At 37.0% G+C, this 21,070-nt stretch overlaps 1 protein-coding gene across 2 annotated transcripts in view; it reads right to left on the bottom strand.

Moving 5' to 3' along the window:
* Nucleotides 1-21,070, bottom strand: part of LOC127414552 (synphilin-1-like) — a 285,700-nt gene that overhangs the window by 169,709 nt on the left and 94,921 nt on the right. Inside the window, exon 11 of one of the 2 annotated variants that reach the window (XR_007892816.1) lies at nucleotides 4,168-4,397. The exons of the other annotated variant lie outside the window; for it this stretch is intronic. The gene's annotated coding sequence lies outside the window, so the exon portion shown is untranslated. Of the gene's footprint in view, nucleotides 1-4,167; nucleotides 4,398-21,070 lie in introns of those variants that run through there. 2 annotated transcript variants of the gene reach the window in all.

Raw genomic sequence — 21,070 nt, 5'->3', positions numbered from 1 at the left:
AAATTAAAGGCTTATAACTCGACAAAACAAACAAGGAGGGTCGTGTTTTGTATCATTGTAAAGAAAACTATTCAGTTTTTTTAATGATATAGATTATGATACATTCTGAGACTCTCAGCCTAAGAAACTGCTGAAAAGTTTTTTAAACTTTTTTTCTTATTTATTTAAAAAAGAATATTTGACATATATCTCTGGGTGGAAATAAGGTGGCTTTTGTTTTGTTCCCAATCATGTCAACTGTAACAGACACATTTTTAGTTGATACAACAAAGCAATCAAAAGTTATAGCATTACAAAAATAATTTATCATAGTGTCCAAAAACGTCTCCAAATAAAATAGAACATAATAATTATACATAAGAACTAATTACACATGCAAACACAACAATGACTAAAGGTTTGCATAGCATGCAGACATGATTTTAGTAATGAGATTTCACAGAATGAGTTTCATTCTGTGTCATTTGAGTCATCATTGAGTCTGTGTCATGTATTTGGCGCCATCTCCTGGTGGCCATATGTAACATTGTGCTTCATGTGAATTATCTAATGATCTATACATCTGATTATCTTGTGTTTGGACTCATTTGAAAGATAACCACCTCCTCTAAGTAATGGTATGTGATATTTTATGTTCCATTTATATTTCTTTAAGTTATAAGTGAAAATGCGGCATTTAAGATACACCAACATAATTGTCAAAGACATATACTTATCTATTACTCGCTATATTTTTGTCTGTGAGTAAAACAAATAGGCTGGTTGTATTCTACTCTTTGAGAACTTTCCAACAACATATGACACATGTTTGATGAGTTTGATGTTTTTACTGATTATCATAAATGATCAAAACGGAACACTTCTGATTTGTCTGTAAATTTTAAAGCACTTGTTCAGTTTTGGTCATAATGTCTACATGCATTGGAACGTAGAGCTTCTATGCTTTCAAACGACACCTATTTTGTGTTGGTCAAGACTGTTGTTAATATTTTGACTGTTTTTTTCTCACAGCTGGCCCATCCGAGCTTAAAGGGTTAAAGTTGCAGTACACTGGTGAATCTTATAAAATGTAATGAACATGTCTGGGTCATATTTCACCCCTAAAAAAAATCAATTATGTTTTGAATAAAGAAAATGAAGCCTGTTTTTGAACCATTAAGGTCATGAAATATTTAACATATTTTCCGCAAATAAAAAAAGATCTAATTCTCATTACCGTAATGCGTCTCGACTTTTAGTTTTGAATTTGTTTGTTTTTTAATTTCAGTTTCAGTTATTTTCAGTGGTGATACTGTTTGGATAACTATTAATTTAATTTAGTAATACCGTATAAATGTACAAAAATTACTGTGTTTTGTAAATTACTTAATAATAATAATAATAAATTATATACAGTAATGAGAATCCAGTTTTTTCACTTGTGGGTAAAATTATTTTTTATCATCCTAAATTTGTGCTAAATCTAAATCTAAATCTAAATAAGCAGTCTAAGCATCACTCTGTTCCCTAAAGTCAGTTTTGAAGCTTTTCCTTTTTAAAGCGATGTCTTACTCACACTATATGAGGTTAAATGAAGCACCTTCCCCAGTACAAACTCACAGATCTTTACACATAAAGACAGTGACCTGTTACAACATCTCAACCAACAAGTGAAGCTGTGAGGATCTCTGTGAGCGGCTGTGGAATCGATGCAGGAGCTGGATGTGTGTCTGGTGTGGAGGTGAGTGGAGATGACAGGCTTCATTATCCGCACAGCTCCAGTCCCTCAGGAACGCTCTCGCTGCTTGATGGGACAGTTTGCTGGAAAGGTCAAGAGTAGACAAATCAGCCTCACAGAAACCATCTTAAAGTACGCCTGATAGAGCCAGACCCGGACCAGCACAGAACCGCTGTTAGTGATTCATTCTCATCTGCTGAGACTTACATTCAATTCTTTACATTTCTATTCTATTTATCGTTTCATTGTTTTTTATGGCAGATTAGTTCCCAAGTCCCGTTCAAGGCAAGTCAGTCCACTTGCTGCCATGTTCGTAACACCGTTGGGCTGTTATTTTCTATGGAAACAAGTACAGCTCCTATTTAATTGAATGGGTAAATATTGAAATCTCCAAATTGGTTGGTCAAGATTACGATCAAATAGCTAATTACAAATCAGTTGTAAAATCTGACAACACTGGTATCATAAATTTTGCTTCTTTAGCTCAGATTAAACATAAAAACTGGGGGTTTGAATCTTTGGGTTGAAAGCGAAGCAAATCAATTCGATTCACAATTCACAGGTTTTCGGTTCAAAATGACTGTATTTGCAAATTCAGAACAATTCAAGGGTCAAGTGTTGGGTTTCATTGTAAAGAAAACTTTTCAAATGTTTTTAATGATATATATTATAATACATTCTGAGACTCTCTGCCTAAGAAACTGCTGAAAAAAATAAATAAAAATTGAGCCAAAAATTTACTTTTTTCCCCCGTATTTTTCTGATTTGACATTATATATCTCTGGGTATAAATAAGGTGGCTCGAAAAAACTGTATCTGAGAAAATTTTTGTGTTGATACGACAAAGTAATCAAAAGTTATAGCATTACAAAAATTATTTATCATAGTGTCCACAAATGTCTCCATGTGTCCAAAAGCCTCTCCAAACAAATAAAACATAATAATTGTACATAAGAACTAACTACACATGCAAACACAACAATGACTAAAGGTTTGCATAGCATGCAGACATGATTTTAGTAATGAGATTTCACAGAATGAGTTTCATTCTGTGTCATTTGAGTCATCATTGAGTCTGTGTCATGTATTTGGTGCCATCTCCTGGTGGTCATATGCAACATTGTGCTTCATGTGGATTATCTAATGATCTATACATCTGATTATCTTGTGTGTGGACACGTTTGAAAGATAATCACTTCCTCTAAGTAATGGTGTGTGATATGATATGTTTCATTTATATTTCGTAAAGTTATACGTATAGGTAGAATTAGTAATCGATGCATTGACAAAATGAGTGAATGGTAACACCCCTAATAAAACCACTTTATTTCAGACTGGTCCAGCTAATGCACAGGCACATTCTTGAGTTAACAGGCAGCCTCTATCGAAAACCTGATTGGCTCTTTTACCTGTAAGGCAGGACTTCCTTTTCTATACCCGCCATACTGGCCGTTCCAATTTCTCCCATTCATTTTAATACAAGTGCTCCATCTTGGGATAAATGGTCTCTGATAGTTGAATTCTGTCATCATTTAATCGCCCTCATCATGTCGTTCCAAACCTGTGTTACCTTTTTTGTCTACTAGAACACAAAAGAAGATGTTAGTATCTTATTCTCAGTCACCATTCACTTTCATTGTATCTTTTTTTTTTCTCCATACACCAAAAGTGAACGGTGACTGACGCTGGCTTTCCCTAACATTCTGCCAAACATCTCCAGAAAGTCATGTTTGGAACAACATTATGCAGTCAGAAGTTTTTTTTGGATAAATTATCCCCTTTTCAAAGCCACAACATACAGCATATGCCATAATAACTCTAGGATCTAGTTGCTTTTGATTTCAGAAAAATGAAACAACACACAATGGACCCAATTTGTCTTCCTTTAACTTTTAAAAATGATAAATTGCATAAAACACAACACAGTCCAAATATTAGCATGTTAATGCATACTTTGACATGATATCTTGAGGATTGTATATTGATCACGGAGGCTGTTTGAGGCTCTCTCTCCTGACAATCGAATCATTCACTGATCTCCTCTCAGTTTCTGCTGTATTGACGTGCGAGTAATGACACATCTAACCCTGTGTAACTCTGACAATTATTACCCAATACTCCCAGTCCTGCAGGTCTTTACAATTAAGAGTCTGAATTATCAGACTGACGGATCTGACACCTCTCACACAGACACAGAAAGACTTCTGCTGCAACAATTCATTTTCCAATCTGTTCACAATGCTTAGTTATTCGTTCACTCACTGAGCACTTTATTATGAACACTATGGTCTTAATAAAGTGCCCGATGTGGTCTTCTGCTGTTGTAGCCCATCCGCCTGTTTTCATCAAATAGTTTATTATGTGTCCAGGAGTGTTGATTATTCATGTTTTATAGACGTTACAGACATTACATCAGAAATTAGCATAATTAATTCTGATTTAAAGTAATGTCCAGCATCATCCAATCACTGTCAACCATGTTAAAATAAAATGATACATTATAAATTCTGAATCTATGTACTGATTATCATTGTCACATGTCTGTCAAACATGTTGAGTGATCCAAACATCATCTGCAGCCTGAAACTGAACTTTTGATCAGATTTTAGGAGTGAATGCACTTAACTGCATAGAGAGCTATAGGATGCTCCCTTGCTCCCTATTTAGTGAATGACTTAACCTCCAGTGTGCTGTCTGTCTGCACTGGTCTCAGAACAGTTTCAAATGCACCTTATTTTCATCCTAACTCCATATAAAGCCTCTGAAAGCAACATTTTCCAGTTTTTGGATGAACCCATTTGTTCTGTGTGATATGAGATAATGCACAGTAAATATAGGAATGTATTTACTAATTAGTGCTGCAACTAACGATTATTTTGATAATCGTCTAATCTAACGATTATTAGAACGATTATTCGGCGATTATTGCAACGATTAATCATTAACTCTTAACCGATTATTCAGCTTGTGTCTCGACTTAAAAGGTTGTATTAAACGTGTTTTCTAACAATAAAGAGGACAAAATCATCTTTTAAAAATACCTCTAAATGACATTCACTGAATTAAAGGAAAAAATACTTTTGATTAAGTTTAATTGAGTAAAGAAATTCACTGCAAAACATCCCATTGTCATCAAGTGTTTTTGTCTTGTTTTCCATTTAAAATATCTAAAAATCCTTAAAACAAGTTATATTTACTTGAGAAGCAACATATAAGATATTTAGACTTGCTTTAAGAGAATATATCTGAAATAAAAGTGCATTTTATATATAAGTGTATTTTTTCACTTGGTTATACTTCTGCGAGTGCAGTAAAGACTAAATATACTTCTATTCAAGATTCTCTAAAAGCAAGTCTAAATATCTTATCTGCTGCTTCTCAGGTCAATGCATCTTTTTTTAAAGGATTTTTAGATATTTTAAATATTTGTATTTTTAATATTATATTCAACATTCTCAGATAACAATTGTTTCTTCTGCAGTATATCTGCTAAAGTAAATGTACGTTGTTTTAAAAGAGTTTTACATATTTATATTGGAAAGCCAAAACTAAAACAAATCAAAAACGTATTTTGTTGCCGTGTATAATGGGGTGAAGACTACCCTCTCTCACCTTTCTGTTCACTTCAATCCATCTTTAACTCAAACAAACTCTCTCTTTTAATAAAGCTGCATATTGCCAATTTTCTTCACGCTAAGAAATGCACAGTGACACATATATTATGATTCAATAAGTCTTGAGTCATCATGTTATAATCTAGCTGCATTAAGCGTGTGCGCTCGAGGGATGAGCGTCCCATGACAGAGTGTGCATCAGCCGGATACAGTTTCAATCTCTCCCCCTTAGATCAGGACACTTCACGCAACTCATAGAAGAGACGCTGACTGCACAGAGAAATGCCAGTTTCAGAGTTTGTAGTTATTTACGTGATCTGCTTCCTTATTATTTGAACTTTAATAAAGCTCTAACGCATTAAATAGAACTGCATTAAAGATGTAACGCCGGGGTGTTTCCTTTAAAGAGCTCCGGCTCCACTTATTCCACAATGAGAGTGCTTCTGAATATACTTATTTTGTATTTTTGCATTATAATTCCCTCATACTTTGGGATCTACATCACCTGAAGCTGTGAAAGTTTAAAGTGCATCTGTGATCTGTGTAATTCTTCCTCTCCTCAGTCAGTCGTGAACTGCAGTGCTGCTCTCACGCGTCATCATTAGAGTTTAATGTGATCTCATGTTACGTTAAATGACATCAAACAACTATTCGACAACGAAAGTTTTTGTAGACAATCTTTTATTGTCGACGTTATCAATAACGTCGACTAATCGTTTCAGCCCTTTTACTAATGTTAATGAATAGAACTGTATTGTACAGTGATAACAAAATTAAACATAACAAAATGTACAGTATATTAAAATGAAGTGAAATGACCCACAGATGTGTTAGAGTTGAAAGTTATTCAAAATAACAAACATGTTTTTTTTACTTTTGAGGAAATGTGGTGCCAGTGTCCACATATGTGGACATCATGTTTATCAGTGTGCTGACACGTGAAGAATAAATAGATTTTTTAAAGCGGCATATCAAATGAAACTAGAGACTCTACTCTTTACAACCAAACAGGTTTCAGTGAAAAAACGTAAAGAGATTTCTTATCAGAGGCATTTTTGTTGGCTCTGCAATTTTAGGAGCGCTTCACGGAAATCGACATCATGTTGTTGTGTCACGTGACTTGGTGCAGCAGAAGTTTAACCCTTAAATGACAGTCTAGATTCTTGTGAACAGTATTCAGTCAGTTTTTATTTATTTAAATTATGTGTTGTGCATAGCGAAACCAAAATACAACGTACACACATGTGGACAGGGGGATGCACGAGGATAATGCATTATACTCTAAAGTTTAACTATGAATAGGGGAAGTCTTATAATGTATTATAACTGTAGTTATAAATATTTATGAGAAGTTATAACATGTTATAAGGTGTATTATGAGATGTTATGAATTCATTATAATGCATTATACTCTAAAGTTTAACTATGAATAGGGGAAGTCTTATAGTGTATTATAACTGTAGTTATAATTATTTATGAGAAGTTATAACATGTTATAAGGTGTATTATGAGACATTATGAATTAATTATAATGCATTATACTCTAAAGTATAACTATGAATAGAGGAAGTCTTATAATGTATTATAACTGTAGTTATAATTATTTATGAGGAGTTATAACATGTTATAAGGTGTATTATGAGACATTATGAATGCATTATAATGCATTATACTCTAAAGTATAACTATGAATAGGGGAAGTCTTATAATGTATTATAACTGTAGTTATAAATATTTATGAGAAGTTATAACATGTTATAGGATGTATTATGAGACGTTATGAATTCATTATAATGCATTATACTCTAAAGTATAACTATGAATAGGGGAAGTCTTATAGTGTATTATAACTGTAGTTATAATTATTTATGAGAAGTTATAATGTGTTATAACATGTATTGTGAGACATTATGAATGTAGTATAATGCCTTTACAATGCTTTATAAATATGGGCTTCATAGAAAGAATAAGTGTTACCAAAATCCTTAATAAATGTAAATAATTAAACAAAAAACGAAAACCTAACACACAACGCAAGGTCATTACAAATCCAATTAAGTTTCATTTGCAGTGCGAAAATCTGCCAATTCTGACTAATGAAGTCAGAGATTCAAACCCGGAACAACACTGTTCACGCTAAACAACACTAAACTACTGTATTGTGAGATAAAAATCAAAAATTCAACGTGCCAAAGGCCAAAAGCAATCCATTCTAAAAATGTGGCTACAGCCCAAGAAATCAATAGAGCGCCGTCTCTTTCCTCTGAGAAGACACCTGCCGGACAGCATTGATCGTCTCCTCAGCAGCTTCCCGCTACGCGTCACCAATTGTCTGCCTTTTTCTCTTTTGCCTGTTAAAATATGGTCACAAATTTACAAAAGGGACTTGTTCTCCCCGACCTCGGTGAGGTGTCATCATTCAGTGGAAAAACATTGTGAAAATATCAGAGGGAAGAGCCGTCCGACAGGGGAGCGCTATAAACAGCGTAATGATTTCCCCAGAGTTTCTGCCAAGAGCCGGTGTCACCCGAAAGCGCTGTAAATGGTGACATATCCTCACTCAGGATCGCGGAGAAATCGAACCCTGACATTCTTTTTAGGGCCCGAGCCTCCTCATCAGCCAATTACCGCAGTAAGCGGAGAGCACGCTGCTCTGCCGCGAACCTTCAGAGATTATGACTGCGTACGCTGCCAAAACAGCTTCAACTACACGCATCTCAGGGCCCTGCCGCCCCGAGGAACCATTTATAAATGAACTGAAGACGCTTTGGTTCAAACACCCTCGTAATAGGACTTTTTTGCAGGCTGCCACCCGAAATGAACGGCGTGTCTTGACGCAGACAAAGAAAGAAAAGAGAAAGACAAAGAAAAAGAGCAGAGCGCACTTCCCCTTCACACAAGAAAAACCCTTAAATACCGTGAAACGTGTTGACAGAGTTTAGTTGTGGAGGATAGATGAACGCAGTTAGGTGGGTGATCAGGGTAATGTTTAATCATTAAAATGAAGTGTTCACACCGGAGCCGTTGTGTTACATTTATGCAGAGTGCCACATTTATCACGACCAGAAGCCAGAAAAGAAGCGTTGCTTAATAAATCAGCCGATTTCAGGCTGGACAGAGAAATTCACCTGAAGATGGTGGAAACAGCTGTTCACTGTTGTCCAGCAAGTACCACCGTGTTTGAATAACTCGCTGCATATTCCCAGCACCACTAATCATGTTATAAAATAACACATTGACCAGAAAACTGCGACCATCTATTTAAGTGCAAAAGATCTGCTTCTCTAGCGACAAACATGGGAAAGTTTCGTCTGGGCCAAATTAAAACAGATTGCCGTGTCCGAAGGCATTTTCGAGACAGAAGATGTGATGGTCTGTGATGGTCTGTGGATGTTGCCCTCAATGCATCTCCAGGATAAAAGCTAAAGCGGTTTTACAGCAGGGCTCTCTGTATTTGTCTGGTTAATGTGAGCGCTCGTCTCTAGGATGTGTGGAGGGACTCGTTGGCCATTCCCTCTGAAACTAATTAGCGCTGTAGGCCGAGGTTCAGGGAGAGCAGTGATGGTGAGATGGGGGCTGGAGTGAATGGGATTCACAGAGAGAACAGAAGAGAAGGGCAGTCACCCTTTAAACAATGGATGCCGAGAGCTAACCTGATAGCAGCATCACAGCCTCATTATGGACAGATAACTGAATGATCATTTCCATTCAGTCATGTGACGCTCGGCCTCTTGAAAGCACCATTCATGTTTCTCTGAAGTGATATTTGTTGAATATTAAAATTAATGGGACATATACATTTATTTGAGATTTACAAATCTGTGTTCCAGTGAGACACTTACAATGGAAGTCAATGGGGTCAATCTGTAAACATTAAAATACTCACTGTTTCAAAAGTATAGACACAAGACATAAACAATATGTGTGTTAACATGATTTAACTGTCATAAAATCACTTACTAACCACATCTGTGGAAAGTTACAGACAATTTTACAACTTTGTTGCCATGATGACGATTTAAACAATTTACAGCTCAAATAATACACACGTTTTAACAGAAGTATTAATGTAAGTGCTTTTATAAAATTATAAGCGTCACATTTCTGACTTTAAACCCTTCAAAAATGGACCCCCATTGACTTCCATTGTAAGTGTCTCACTGGAACACACATTTAAAGAAAAGGAGGGACAAGTCAAAATACATTTTTGTGGTAATCAGCATTATGACACAAATGACTGAGCTTAAAGCGACAGTTCACCAAAAAAATTAAATTCTCTCATCATTTTCTCACCCTCATGCCATCCCAGATGTGTGTGACTTTCTTTCTTCTGCAGAACACAAATGAAGATTTTTAGAAGAATATTTCAGCTCTGTAGGTCTATACAATGCAAGTGAATGGTGACAGAACTTTGAAGCTCCAAAAAGCACATAAAGGCAGCATAAAAGTAATCCATAAGACCCCAGTGGTTTAATCCATGTCATCAGAAGTGATATGATAGGTGTGGGTGAGAAAAAGATCAATATTTTTACTATAAATCCTCACTTTCTCTTTCACATTAGAAAGTCACATGTGGCGGCTGTTTAGTTTCACTTTCACATCTGAAAGTGAAAGTAAAAGTGGAGATTTTTAGTAAAACAGGACTTACTGTAACTATTCCCAGGGACTAAAAATGAATTTTTTTTTCCATTCTGGTTCAGAAGTTCTGCAGCCTCCTTTCTAAATGGTAACCCGTAGAACAAAATAAAAACGGTTAATAACGTTCTTTTTAAAATGACTGTACTCTGCACTAAGGGGTGGGTGAAATATCAATTGCAGTGTTGCCAGATCTCACAACAGAAACAAGCAACCCGGTCTGGAAAAACAAGCCCAAAATAGCCACTTGCCTCACCAAAATAAGCAGAAATAAGCAGTTCATTGTTTTCCTTCGTGGTGGATTTATCGGCATAGAAATCATAATAAACAGTTAATTAACAGTTAAATATCATTTTAATTACAGATCTGCTTCTCAGTCAAAACCCGACAGCATCAAATCTGCATTAATGCATCATATCTAACAATAATTCAATGAAGATTTGGAAACAACCGATAAATATACTTTTTACCTCTAATAATGTTTTTCTTGTATCTGGATTAACCGTGCATGTATATGTAATAAATATACACAGTTGTGCAACAGGTCTTCATTCAAAGAATTAAACATCCACAACGGACAAATGTGTGATGCAGCAGTTTCCTTCAAGATCAAAACACACGTTTCATTTTTACGGGCAACATGAAGTGTTGTAGTTCCAGTGTTGTAGGTTTACTGTGATAAACCCTTTTGCCTTTGGTTTCATGGTAAAATAATCGGAACAAAATTAACCAGTTTTAACCGGTTACCAGCATTTAAAAATAACGTTTTCACTCCGGAACAACTGAAAAACACTTTGTTCCGGTTTTCGGTTACGTTCTGCTAAAAATTTCATTCATTTTCAGTTTTCGTTCCTTGAACCGTTTTTAGTCCCTGACTATCCCTTTGACTTCTTTTAATAGATATGTACACATTGCACATCATTGTAAATGATATAAAAGATAATGTTTATTATTATTTATTATATTATTATTATTAAACCAAAGTTAAAGCAAAATCACAAAACGTGAGTTATATACTGTATGCATTCAGTCTGAGTGTGTCTACGACATTTTGAGCGCATCTCCACATATTCATGTGAAAGAATGCTCTCCATCCGATTACTCACCCTCAAGTTGCTCTTCAGTGGAACTCAAAAGGATATTAGGCAGAATGTTAGTCTCAGTCACCATTCACTTGCATTGCATATTTTTCCATACAATGAATGTGACTGAGGCTGTCACATTCTGGTAAACATCTCCTCTTGTGTTCCACTGAATAAAAAGAATGTCATACAGGTTTGGAACAACATGAAGGTAAGTAGATTTTCATTGTTGGGTTTCCTAAAGAGTGTGTCATTAGACTAGTTTCACGATCCTTCTTAGTGTATCAAGACTAATCAAGATGTATTAGACAATTCTATGTTTTCAAAGCATCTCTGATTTAAACTTCAGAAGCAAACAGCACTAGAATTTGTAAGTTCAATTCACTTCTGTTTGGTTGAAACAATGGTTCCTCTCATTAAAAAAGAAAAGAAAAAGGAACTACATAAATAATAATATAAAGATATCATTTTTATTGCCAAGCCATACTGCCCTGCCAACTCAGTCTCATGACAAGTCATAATTATAGTATAAGATTGGTTTAAACAAAAACGAACGACTCTTACTTCCACAGAGGAAAATAAACAAACCAATGAACAATGTTATTACATTTTTCCTAAGTTTAACCCCTTACCTAAACCTAAAACAAACCATGATTCTAATAGGAAAATGTTGAGGTTTGGAACAAGATGAGGGAAGCTAATTACAGGTTAATGACATACAATGGCAATAAAAAGAATGTGAACCCTTTGGAATTATCTGCATTTATGTATACATTTGTCTTAAAATAGTACGCTCACCACAAAATCTGGTTTGATCTAAGTTACAGTAATGAAGAAACACAATCTGTTTTAACTAATAACACACAAATTATTGTTTTGTTCTTGTACATATTGAATACATCATTCAAACATTCACAGTGTAGGTTGGAAAAAGTAAGTGAACCCCTATGCTAATGACGTCAACAAAAGCTAATTCGAGTCAAGAGTTGGCAAACATGGCATCTAATTAATGAAACGAGAGTAGAGGTGTGGGTTAGAGCTACTTTAACTTATAAAAAGCGCTCAAACATTTTGAGTTTGCTATTCACAAGAAGCATCTGCTGACGTGGACCACGCTTCGCAAAAAAGATCTCAGAAAACCTTCGATCAAGAATTGTTGCTTTGCATAAAGCTGGAAAGGGTTACAAATTTATCTCGAAGAGCTTAGAGATTGGTCTGTCCACAGTTAGACAAACTGTCTATAAATGGAGATGATTTAGTACTATAGGTACTCTCACTAGAAGTGGCCGTCCAGCCAAGATGACTCAAAGGGAACACCACAGAATGCTCAATGAGGTAAAAAAGAACCCTAGAGTGACAGATAAAGACTTGAAGGAATCACTGGAACTGGTTAACATCTCTGATCATGAGTCTACTATACGGAAAACATTAAACAGGTATGGTGTCCATGGCAGGACATCATGAAGGAAGCTGCTTCTTTCCAACAAAAACATTGCTGTGTGCCTGAAGTTTGCCAAAGACCACCTTGACACTCCACAACGCTACTGGGAAAATGTTTTGTGGACTGATGAAACTAAGGTTGAATTGTTTGGGAAGAACACGCAGCACTACATATGCTGTAAAAAGGGCACCACATACCAACATGAAAATATCATCCCAACGGTGAAGTACGGTGGAGGGAGCATCATGATTTGGGGCTGCTTTGCTGCTTCGGGGACTGGACCGCTTGTCATCATCAAAGGGAAAAATGAATTCCCAAGTTTATCAAGATATCCTACAGGATAATGTCGGGGTGTCTGTGTGCCAGCTGAAGCTCAGTAGAAGTTGAGTGATGCAGCAGGACAATGACCCTAAACATCAAAGTAAATCCACTACAGAATGTCTTCAAAAAAAGAAAATCCACCTTTTGGAGGGTTCAGTCAGAGTCCAGACCTTAACCCAATAGAGATGCTGTGGAATGACCTCAAGAGAGACACCAGACATCCTAAGAATATATCTGAGCTGAAGCAGTTCTGTAAGGAAGAATGATCCAGAATTCCTTCTGAACGTTGTGCAGGTCTAATCCGCAGCTACCGGAAACACTTGATTGAGGTTATTGCTGCCAAAGGAGGATCGACCAGTTATTAAATCCAAGGGTTCACTTACTTTTTCCACAGCACTATGAATGTTTAATGGAATGTGTTCAATAAAGAAATGAAAGATTATAATTGTTTGTGTGTTGTTAGTTTAAGCACATTGTGTTTGTCTATACTTGTGACTGATGAGGATGAGATCACATTTTATGAGCAATTCATGCAGAAAACCAGCTAATACCAAAGGGTTCACATACTTTTTCTTGCCACTGTGCATCAGTTATTTGTATGGCTTTAATTAATATGGAATGAGGAACCAAATTTGTTCACAGATGGGTTTTTTTCTTAAAATAAAGTGTTGGATAGGTGGCGTGCTCAAATTTGATGCCTGTATTGTATACATTTTAAATTCTGTTTGTTTATTGGTTGGTTGTACCTTTTCATATGAGCTATGTCGTGCAATAACTTACAATTTCGCCATTTTGTACGAATTATTACAAGTAGTCATGAGACTACGTTGGCCCCGACAAAGCCAAAATGCAGTAACTATGCCAACAGTGAAACTGAGAAAAATGGCTTCAAAGTGTTTTGATTGTCCATTTTTGCACTTGGTTTTCACTGAATTTGAGCACAGTTGAGTGAAACCTGTCTGTCACAGGACAGATTACAGTCTAAGAGACCTGATTACAATTCTGACAAAATGTTACTGTGTTTTTGCTTGGTATGGCAGAATAGTTGTTGGAGTGCACAGTAAAATCACTCAATGCATGCATCAAATCCTGCGACGAGCGTGTCCACCTGCCACTGAAAACTCTGATGATGTTCACAAAGAGTGCCGTTTCATTGTGTCTCTCTGTATTTCCAGGAAGTGTTTGGTGTGGTGTGAGAATGGACAGACCCGTTCCCCGTGCCCCCCACCCGCCTCCAGGACCAGATCAATAGCAGCTGAATGCCATCTGCTTGGGGCAGCAGAACGCCAGCACAAGCCCACGCCATGCATCTTCTACTATTGAAAGGTTATTTTTATGCGAGTAAACAATTCATCCTCTGGTCTCCACGCGTTCTGCTCATTTACCCGCTCCCGGTCGATACCATATGCAAAACGGGTGGGAAAAAAAAATTGAATCCAAGGAGTGAAGCTGATGCGCAGGTGACAGCTAATCGATTAGCCTCTCCGCTAAACTGTGACGTGCGGTCAGTGTTTTATAGCTGTTCATGCAAATCTAAGTCCCACCAACACAATTCAAATCCTCCCTTTCTCTTAATGCTACTGAATTCTTTAACCATTCTGATGGGAAGATTAGACACTCCGCCAGAGGAGAATGTACTTTTTAGCTTCAATTAATGACACTGGTGCAGCAGTCTTGCTCCTGTTTTTTGGAGCGCACAGCCGAGGAAAGATGCATTTGATGGAATGACGTGTGTTTTTGGGGGTATCATCTCCGTCTGACCCCTCGGCTGCAGATATTTCCAGTGCACGCTCCGCTAGCCGCGTTGAACCTGTTACGGCTCCGGGGGGGATTGTTGGACTCTTATTAGATTTTCTGCAGTCCAGCTATTAGTGATAAATGTACTGCTGTATTCACTGTCAAGTTAATCAATGCTGCCAAAGTTTTGTTGACCTAACAGCAATCTATAAAGCAAAGCCGCTCCATTTTTTTCCCCTCGCCGTACCCTGACAACTCTGTCCACCGCGGGGGCCCTTTTGGTGGTCTAACGCTCCTTCAAAGAGGCCCGGCGAGCTCCACAAATTGAAATACTGTCTTTAAAAGCTGGGCAATTGCTGTGACGCCTCGCCTGTCAAAGGAATTGTTTAAAAACCAGAGGCTCTCAAACAGATCCAGTTTGATGGTTAAAACACTGGCAAATCGATAACTTCACAGATGATAGAACGTTGTCAAGTGTTAAAAAAAAGCAGCATTTTCTTGACTTCAAAGCCCTTATTTTCAGCAGCTGTAGCGGTAAAAAGACACGAGCAGTGAAATCGAAGGACTGGAAGATGAAATAAGAGGCAGAGCGCAAACGTATGGTACTGTCAGAACGCTGCCGCTAAAACAAATGACCACCACACACCTCAAATGCAATTATGGCCTTATGAAATATGAATTTCCATTGATTTTTTTACACCGTTTCCCATGGTCATGCAGGTCTACGTATGAAATACTCGCAATATAAATTATGAAAGCGACCTGACATAATTTGTGTTTTGTGTTTGTCTATTTTCTTTTACTCTGGTATTATTAATAATATGTTTTCAAGCAAAGGCAATCCCAGATATCTCATGTTGGTCCCCAGCTGCAGGGGTGCATGTATTGTGTTCGGGGCCGAAACGGTGGGCTTGATGAGGGCCCATGCAGCCACAATTACTGCCGAGAGGGTGACGGGGCCGTAATCTGGCTGGAGAATACTGATTAACCTTGTTCAGGCTGTTGACAAATGAATTGCATCAACAGTGTACGACAGCATTTATCACTGCCTATCTACACTTAGAGTCACAGGAAAATAACAGGCTTGTGCTAATAAAGCGAAGCTGCGTGCCTCAGCACATTATGTCACAGAGCACACAGTCTGATATCCATCCTCTCTGATCAGACACAGAAAATCAGACGTCTGTCAGAGTCTCAGTACATTCTGTATGTATAAAAGACAGAAATAAGTACTACAAAATAATACAAAGACAATAAATGCACTGCAAAGAGTAGTAAAATGCAATTGTTACCTTAAAAAGCTTTTTCTACTTGATCTAACATTTGAAATTAGGTTTGTTGGTGTAACCTAATGTATTCAAATTGATTCGGACATGTTAAATAACATTTTTGACTCAATTTAGATGTTACCACGTAAGGCAAATTTTTTTGGGTAAACATTTTTATTATATCAACAATTTCTATTGCATTTTCTTTGCTGGCTGCATACAAACAGTCATACAATGCAACCAGTGCTGTCTGATTCACAAATTACTTTTATGAACTTTTTTTATGAATTGGCTTCATGAACAAATTATTGAGTCCATTAGAAAGATTACTGAATTCATTTCTGTATTATTTATTGCATGGATGTCTATATGACAGTGTAGTTAAAAGATACACATTCACAAAAGAGTTTTGTTGTAATAAAAGATCATTAACAAATTCACTAAAATGTGTTACAAAAAAATACTGTTGATTTGTTTAGTATCAGTGTTGGGTGTAATCTGATTACAAAGTAATTAGTTACTGTAATATAATTACTTTTTAAGTAAATAAATAAATAAAAAGATTTTAAATTCTTAAAAATCAGATTACAGTTACCAGTACTGTCTTTCAATTAAGTTAATTGCTTGTAAGTACAGTACTTGGGCGACACATTTCTAAATAATATTATTTATGTAGAATACATTGAAAATGTGAACTAATGTATGTTCATATATATGACTGTGTTTCTGTGACAGCTGAAAGTTGTGTATGGACTTTATAATATAGAATATTTGAGCATAAAAACAAATTTACGTAAAATGTGTTTATGAAAGTAACTTAAAAGTAAAGATTAGCAATGTGATTACTTTTTTGATGCAGTATCCAGTAAAGTAATCTGATTTCAATTTTAGAAGTAATTAGTAATCTGTAATGGATTATTTTTAGATTATTTGGATTATGGATAACTATTTTGATGTCCTCCTCTTCAACAATAAATTGTGGTGTTCCGCAAGGATCCGTGTTAGGGCCAATACTGTTTTCACTACATATGTTACTTCTTAGTTCTGTGATTCAACAACACAACATTAATTTTCATTGCTATGCAGATGACCTACAGTTATATTTGTCGTTGAACCACAATGATCTGACTAATTTAAATGTTCTTCAAGCGTGTATAGCAGATATGCAGTGTATATGGCATGTAATTTTGTGCAGTTAAATACTGTTAAAACAAAGTTTGTTATAATTGGTCATGGTTTTAAAAAAAGACAGATCGAGTCAGCACTTCATCAGGTGGTCCCGAATATTCCGCAGGTGGTGAAAAATTTGGGAGTCTACTTTGATACTAATTTAAATTTTGAATATCATGTCAGGAAGTTAGTTCAATCTTGTTTTTATCAGACATGTTTTGAGTTTTAGGGATACAGAGAAGCTTATTCATGCTTTTATTTAGTCTCGCCTTGATTATTGTAACGCAATGTTTTCAACCGTAAATCAATGCACTTTAGCACGGCCAGTGCCAGTCCTACCCCATTTGGCACCCTAGGCGAGACCCTCCCATTTGGCTCGGTAGATTGCCGCCTACCACGCCCTCGAAGCGATGCCGCCCTAAGCGCTCGCCTATGTCGCCTAATGGGTTGACCGGTCCTGAGCACGGCTACAATCAGTGCTTTTGACACACACCAGGTTGTTAAATCATATCTCTCCTGTTTTAGCTTCTTTGCATTGGTTACCAATTCATATTAGGGTTGATTTTAAGATTGCATTTCGTACATATAAAGCATTACATGGTTTGGCGGCAGATTATTTAGCAGAACTTTTAAGACCTTATGAAACAGTTAGACCCTTTAGATCTTCATGCCATGAACTGTTGGCTGCTCCAACATCCATATACAAAACAAAAACTCATTTGTATAGACTTGATTAACTACTTCGTGAATTTTTGTTTTTACCTTGTGTTTTACTGAGCGTGTTTTGATTTTATATTTTGTGAAGCACTTTGTGGTAAATTGCAAAAAGTGCTATATAAATAAAGTTATTGTTATTATTAACTAACCCAACATTGTTCAGAACAAAGTTAGCATTTGGCGGACTCTCTTGCTGCAAGAACACTGTAACAGCATTTTATGAAAATATCAATGTGTTCGTGTACAGTAAACCAGTACCAGCCAATTCATTTACAATTTCAGACTAAATCAAATTCAATGCTTGATTAAACCTTCTTTATCAAGCATTAGTTTAATCTGATGAAGCATCTTTAGTGTCATTCTCTGAAACGCTGCACTACTGATAAATCATTTACCTGTGAATAATTTTGCCTCAACTCCTTTTTCCACAAAAGGTCACTGATCTGATACGTTACAGTGCCATTTGCATTTAAGTGTGCATTTTATTGACCTCTGCATACAGTGTCCTGACTGTTTGCCATTAATGTGTTTGTGGGTGTGATGTGTTCACTCAGCAAACGCTGCGATGCTCAAATACCAAAGAACACTAATTGCATGTCCAATCCCTTTTGATATTATGCTTGCTTTATAAATCAACAACAGCGAGCAGATGCTCTAATTTCACTTCTGTAAAGATGAATTAGAGCGCAATGGCCGAACAAATGATGATACAACTTGTGCTCAGCGGCGACTCGACGCTCATCCATTTTCCTTCATTCAGGGCATTTGTTTCTGGTGTATTTCTGCCACTTTGAAGGTAACGCTGAACTTGCTAACAAGAACAAAAGCTCCCCGTGCACGTGTCCGAACACATTTTGGGGAAATAAGCCAGATCGGGTGCGAGGGAGAATTATTTTTCTTTATTAAGTGACCCGTGTCCCTGGAGAGACAAAAGAAAGAAAACAATTAATCTTTTCCTATTGGTTGGGTGCAGAATGGGCTCAGGCCGGGATGAAAGCGGAGTGTACCTGTGGCGGCTGGGAGAGAGGGGTAATTAGGCCTGGCCAGGGGAATAAATGGATTCCAGCTTCAAGTGTGCTGAGCTTTCAGCCGCTGACAGCGCTCTCACCCCCACAAATAACATCTCCTGTGCACGCTTCACCTATGACCAAAAAACAGGAGAATAATTAACAAGATTCAATGTATTAATTGCTGCAAGCCATTAAAAATGGCCAGAGAAAGTGCATTAATTGCCGTTCCTAACAAAGTGTTTAATCAAATTAAGGCAGAATGTTCCATTCACAGTTGGATGAGCAGGAGAGGTGGTATGCCGGCTCTAGAAAAAAAACAGTATCAATAATGTTTGGGGCTAAACCTCAGACAAACAGTTGGATTAAAGTTGTTTTGCGTGATCAGTCTGGTTGCTCTGTGTGAAATGGTATTGCTTATGAATGATGTTTATGAAAACAGAAATTAATCTGTCATACAGTACAATATTTTAGCAATCTCCAAAAATTAAAGAGATAGATTATGTAAAAAAGAATAAAGCACTATTTTTTGAAGAGCGCATGTCAGAGTTATTGTTTGTACGCGTGTAAGGATAGCAGAGTTGTGCACGTTCATACATAAAAACCTGAAAAATATGTTAAATGTGTAAAAAACTCATCTAATTTTCACAAAGTGTCCAATAGGACAACTATCATCTTAGATGTACAAATAGAAATGTCAAAACTATTTCCTATGTCTATTATATCAGAGCGACAGATGATCATAGTTGTAGTTTGTGCATTTAAATAGTTATTTATATCTAACAATGCATGTTGACCTAAAACTATTTTAGACCATACACACAAACTTTAAAAACCCATATAATCCATTGCCAAACCAATAGTTTGATTAGGAGCTCTGTTCTTTAACCAAAATAAAACCAGCATCCCAGAAACTTAATGTGGACTTCGTTTTCTCATTTGCAATAGCAGGTTTCAAAATATTTATTAATCTGTCATCCTGTACATTATAATGTTGTAAGTTTAACCAGGCCTGTAACCCCCACATTTGGTCCCCCCAATCCTGGATATGTGGTTACATCTTTGAGTTTGTTTTTAGTGTGTTCAAAATAGAGATGGACCGATGTATTGGCCAAACATCGGTATCAACTGATTAAAACAACTACTGTATCTGCACTACTGGACATCAGTTGCAATTTAACGAGGTGGGAACTAACATTCAAACTTATATTTATTGATGGACTGATTTATCGGCCATAGAGGCCAACCGATATATCGGATTTACCGATTAATCGGGGCCGATAGTTGCGCTTTTTAACTATCAGCTATCGGGTAAAAATCAGCACCGATAGTCTCAGATAGTTTTTTTATTTTTATTCATTCCTCCGTGGCCAGCGCTGGAGGGTTCTACAGACTGAACTCTTTGGTTCTGCAGTTTAACGGCGCCTTCTAGAGGTTAAATAAAAAACAATCACTGACTCTTCGTGGAGTTTGTTTTGCAACGTGACTAGGCTGTGCAGAGAAACAGACACTTTAAGGGCAGATTTAAAACATCGACAGAGAAAAGCCAAGGTATGTATACAATACACGTTATTATTATTGTCTTGGTACAGTGAGTCAGTCATTTAAGACAACCAAAGGTGGTTTGATAATTAATTTGTTTATAACTAATTGCTGCACTGGAGAACTGCATTTCTGACAAGGTGGAGAGGACACTATCATTAAAGATAACATTAGCGGTTTGAGTGGTTAGAACAAAGTCAAGGATGGAAACTGCTTACCTTTCCTCTTAATACGCTGTTATGAATTCGTGCAGACCCGTTGAGTTTTTTTTTCAGGGGTTGAGGTGCGCCCAATTCCAGTCATGTTATAAACATGAGCACTCCGAAGAGGTTTTGTTGCGAAGCAGATTTGTATGTTAATTATCCATAGTAGGGCATGCTGAGTGACTCCAGTCAGGTCTCCTAAGCAACCAAACTGGCCCGGTTGCTAGGGAAGGTAGAGTCACGTGGGGTAACCTCCTCGTGGTCGCTATAAATTGGTTCTCACTCTCGGTGGGGTGCGTGGTGAGTTGTGCATGGATGCCGCGGAGAATAGTGTGAAGCCTCCACGTGCACTACGTCTTCACGGTAACGCGTTCAACAAGCCACGTGATAAGATGCGCGGATTGACGGTCTCAGACGCGGAGGCAACGGAGATTCGTCCTCCGCCACCCGGATTGAGGCGAGTCGCTGTTTTCCCACCTCAGTTATCGGTAGCGGCAAAACCCACTATCGGTCGACCTCTAAACGGCCAGGCCGATTAATCGGCCGATTTTTGGCCACTATGTGATTATTGCATTAGCTGATAATCATGTTCACTTGGCCGACTAAAAGAAGTGTT

Source organism: Myxocyprinus asiaticus, chromosome 24 (assembly GCF_019703515.2).
Source record: "Myxocyprinus asiaticus isolate MX2 ecotype Aquarium Trade chromosome 24, UBuf_Myxa_2, whole genome shotgun sequence".
Lineage (NCBI taxonomy): Eukaryota > Metazoa > Chordata > Actinopteri > Cypriniformes > Catostomidae > Myxocyprinus > Myxocyprinus asiaticus.
The sequence above is the reverse complement of the archived record's forward strand: the minus strand, read 5'-3'. Positions and strand labels throughout refer to the sequence as shown.